Source organism: Engraulis encrasicolus, chromosome 7 (assembly GCF_034702125.1).
Source record: "Engraulis encrasicolus isolate BLACKSEA-1 chromosome 7, IST_EnEncr_1.0, whole genome shotgun sequence".
Lineage (NCBI taxonomy): Eukaryota > Metazoa > Chordata > Actinopteri > Clupeiformes > Engraulidae > Engraulis > Engraulis encrasicolus.
The window spans coordinates 28,092,565-28,097,564 of record NC_085863.1 but is presented as its reverse complement, the minus strand read 5'-3'; the positions used below and the strand labels follow the sequence as shown (position 1 = coordinate 28,097,564).

The window sequence follows — 5,000 nt, the reverse complement described above, 5'->3', positions numbered from 1 at the left end:
GGGCATTTTTTGGCACAGACCAGTCACTGCTATACTACCCTACAAAGGCAAAGTGCAGTAACCAACTTGTCAACTTTAAAACTAAGAAAAATGCATTCAAAGGTGTAGTTACTAAAAAGTTGACATTGCAATAGCTATGGAATAGGACATTATTTGGACCATAAGGTTTTGCCACAAGATAAAGGAGGTGTAATGAAGACCATTTTCAGTCTAATCTCAATTTTGACAAAGTATGTAGTTACTGTACTTTACCTTTGTAGGGCGGTATACTACTCATCATTTTGATGGGCTAAATATTAAGGATGTGAAAAGAGGTCGGCTCATCTAAATTGAGGGCCGGAAAGTATTTAATCAAATAAAACACACACACACACACACACACACACACACACACACACACACACACACACACACACACACACACACACAAAAACACACACACACACAAAAACAAAAGCATGGGGCCCTCGAGACATAAGGCCCACCGGGAAAATGCCCTGTATGCCAGATTACCAGTCCAGCCCTGCTGACTACACAGTCTTTCTGAGGTGGAATCATTAATCAAAGACCTCAAAACTGAAGCGAAGGCAAGCTGAAACCATACAGCTGTGTGAGAAGAGAGATGCTGACTGATAATAAGTCAGATCGTGTGTCATGAACGATAGCCTATAAGGCATGTTGATGCTATATTAGCATACCGTAGAAATGTATTGTGGGAAGCAATGTACGGCCGCTAAACATTTGCATTGGGTCTATGAGTTCACACGTTCATGCATATTGTTGGTGTTATGGCAGTGTAGCATTTTTTATATTACTCATTTTCTCTAATTAAAGGTAAGAGTCTGAGATCCCTGCCTCGAGCATTTGTTTTATTGCAATCCCCTTCACACCGATGCCAACCATTACATTCATTAAGTTTGCAAAGATAAAAGTAAGACATTTTAGTCTCCTGCTAGATGGGACAGACAGACAACATATCATCTAACAATAATTCTAAGAATGCTGTTTGAAATTATTGAAAGGGGATGCAGTGCGCGTCTATCAAGCTCACCTTCTGACATCTGAATTGTACACTGTACGTTCAAAATGCAGCTTGTTGAAACCATGTTCTCAGGGTCTGCATCCCCACTTTTAATCTTCAGTAGGGGCCAATGTGTTGTTTAACATGTAGAGCAGAGCTGCTCAGTTGGGGCTTGCGGGACAAAACTCTTCCTCATAGCATTTTTTTTTGGCCTTGAACATGGTTCTGTCCGTCTTATTTGATCTGATAATTGGATATTTCTACTATTAGATACTAAGTATTATTTCAGGGAGATACAGCTCATCTGAACATCTAATATTATATTAAACTTTTTCATTTTCCTTCCAACACAAGTAACTTCACTGATTAACTGATCTACAATTACTAGAGCAATGTACCTAATTCTGCGCTGTACCTAATTCTTTTTAACTTCACAATGTACAAAACATTAACAAACAATACCTAGTAATGATTAAATAATGAGTTATAATAAAGAGATGATGGTTAACACATGATTAAAAGAGGATTAACTAAGCATTACCTAAGATTTAAATAATGCTTAACTCATGCTTAACAAGGGGTCCTTATTATAAAGTTCTACCTCACATGCTAGTGTTGTACTTGCATCATAAATCAACTTCTACTTTTATTTTGGTCACCTCCGCAAACTATACAGAAGGCCCACTGCACTACACCTCTGACTGAACACCGTCTGCACCAAACCACTCTGCTCTGCTCTGCTCCACCCTACACCATACAACAGCACTCCACAGCAAAAGCACTGCAACACTACATATTACACACTACACACTACACACTACACACTACACACTACACACCACAGCACTAGACACATTAAACACACTGCACTACCCCACTGACTGAACCATGTCAGCACCCTTGCAGCCGCACACCGCCCCACTTTACACCCCATAACACCGCAGCACTGCATTGGTGGTGGTCCACTGACAGCTCTACCTGGGCCCAAGACAAAGCTCAAAAGCAATGTTGCTAACCACTTAACAAGGTTTCCAATGGGAAATTGCATTGCAACCAACAATGTTGTCAAGAAACGCACACCGGACAGTATAATCCTCCCATCTGCCATTCACTGATCCCTGTGTTTGTCCTCCTCCTTCTCTTCCTTTTCCTCCTCCTGCTCCGCCTCCCCTTCATCCTCCTCCAGTAGTTTTCTGTCCTCCTCCACCTCCTCCTCGTCCTCCTCCTCCTAGTCCTCCTCCTCCTCCTGTGGCTCTCTGTCCTCCTCTTCCTCATCTTCCTCCTCCTCTTCCACCTCCTCCTCCTCTTCCTCATCCTCCTCTTCTTTTTTCTCCTCCTGTGGTTTCCTGTCCTCCTCCTCTCCCCCGTCCCCCTCCTCATCCTCCTCCTCCTCTTCATCCTCCTGTGGCTCTCTGTCCTCCTCCTCTTCCCCATCTTCCTCTTCCTCTTCCACCTCCTCTTCCTCCTCCTCCTCTTCTTCCCTTTTCTCCTCATTGTCCTCCTTTTCCCCCACCTCCTCTTCTTCATCCTCCGCCTGTGGCTCTCTGTCCTCCTCCTCCTTCTCCTCCTACTCCTCCTCTACTGTGGCTCTCTATCCTCCTCCTTCTCCTCCTCCATTCCCTCCTTCTCCTCCTCCTCCTCCTCTACTGTGGCTCTCTATCCTCCTCCTACTCTTCCTCCTCCTCCTCCTCCTCCATTTCCTCCTCCTCCTCCTCCTCCTCCTCCTCCTCCTCCTCTACTGTGGCTCTCTATCCTCCTGACTAGCTGCCAGGTGGACTAGAACTACTGCAGCTGACGCCAGCTGACGCGGCAGAAACAGCGCCAGGACGATCCCACTACGGAGATCCTCTACGGATCCTCTCCAGATCCACTGGACCTGGGCCAAATGAGGGCCGGGTCTGGGACAGACTAGGTTCAGCTCAGCATGATCACACAGTCCATTTCACAGTGTTAATTCAGCACCTAGAGAATTTTATTTGGCCCCGTGTTTGACACTTATATAAATATAGTATGCATACAATGCTTTCACTTATACAATTTTTTCACATTTAGGCCTACACGTATGTACAGGGGTTGGACAAAATATCTGAGACACCTGTCATTTTAGTGTGGGAAGTTTCATGGCTCAAGTGGACCAGCCTTTTGACCAATCTTTATAATTTGCACATTGCAACAGTAAAGTGAAGTGTGAAGGTTCAATTAGCAGAGTGAAAGCACAGTTTTGCTAAAAAATTGCAATGCACACAACATTATGGGTTACGTATCAGAGCTCACAAATGAGAAATTCTTGGTGCGCGTGTAACTGTTGCATCTTTGACTGAGACAGCAAGTCGTTGTGATTTATCAAGATCTACGGTATCCAAGGTAATGTCTGCATACAACCAATAAGGATGAACCACATCCGATTAACTGTGGACGCAAGAGGAAGCTGTCTGAAAGGGATGTTTGGGTGACCGGCAGTGTGTATTGACCCTGTGGAGCTCTCGATGGGCCGTTCTGGTGGAAACAGGAGAGTTGAGGTGCACATTTATTTCTACCTTGATTTGGACAGCTGTGGTTTTATGTTTTTTTTTGGATACATTCTGGATTAGCACCCAAACATCCCTTTCAGAGTATTCAGACAGCTTCCTCTTGCATCCACGGTTAATCCTGTTGGATGAGGTTCATCCTTCTTGGTGGTATGCAGACATTACCTTGGATACAGTGGCTCCTGATAAATCACAAAGACTTGCTGTCTCGGTCAAAGATGCAACAGTTACCAAGAATTTCTCATTTTTGAGCTCTGATACGTCATCCATAATGTTGTGTGCATTGCAAAATATTGAGCAAAACTGTGTTCTTACCCTGCTAGTTGAACCTTCACACTTCACTTTACTGGTGCAATGTGCAATTAACGGAGATTGGCCAACCACTTCAGCCATGAAACTTCCCACACTAAAATGACAGGTGTCTCAGATATTTAGTCTAACCCCTGTACTTATGTACACCTACTAGCCTACTTGTACTTACACTACCGTTCAAAAGTTTGGGGTCACCTTCATTTTTCCAGTTATTTTTTACAATTCAAGTCGCAAACATCTTTTAAATAGCTTGAAATGGAATAATGGAAAGTACTGAACAGCCACAGGTGAAAAAAGGTTTGATTACCCATAACACTGGTTAAACTGGACAGAAGAGTGAAATCTAACCAAGCTTTTTCACTGATTTATCACATAGAAATACGTGTTTTAGTCCATTTTTCTACAGACATTTCTTTGGTTTATCAGAGAATGCATTGAACTATTGGAAAGCTCAGTGTCTGCCCTTTCCAATGGTAGGTGTATGACATTTGTTGAGTTGCCACCTCATCCACAAATTCAAGTCAAAGTAGCTGCATGATTTTCTAGCCATCAGAATTAACCTACTTATCAATGCACGATCCATTGTCTCAGCGACGTTTTAGTGTGCAAGCCAGTGCCATACATCGTTGGAAAGTGTAGATTCTCCTCTTTCAAATTATGTGTATATCATCCAGCATTGTATGGATTGACAGGAGCAGACATCAACTTTTGCATGCATGGGGCTCATAGAGCTCATGGGCAATTCTGGACCTCATCTCATCCCGGGAATGAATCTGTAGAACCACAACTGGCTATTATTAATGCCAAAGGAGTCTACACTTTGATTAGTACACCAGACTAGACACTACCTTAATAAAGGTACACTTTGATTAGTCAAAAGTAAGCGATACATTTTGGTCTATTCTATGCATTGTCTATACAAGTATATCCATTCAACAGTTATTTTTTCCAATATCAAATTGCTTATTTGTTGCATGCATTAATTTCAGGGAACAATAACTCTAATACATTGATTTTATACCAGAACAGAAATTGAAAAGGAATCAGCTTAACTGTCAGAAAGAAGCATTGTGGGAGGAAAGTGTGGTGACCCCAAACTTTTGACCGGTAGTGTATATTGGCTCATACTTACATGTATA

At 42.7% G+C, this 5,000-nt stretch overlaps 1 pseudogene; it reads left to right on the top strand.

Annotated features, from left to right (window-relative positions):
- The first annotated feature begins 2,142 nt into the window (after positions 1–2,142).
- LOC134451797 (uncharacterized protein DDB_G0271670-like) overlaps positions 2,143–5,000 on the top strand; it is a 9,047-nt pseudogene continuing 6,189 nt past the window's right edge.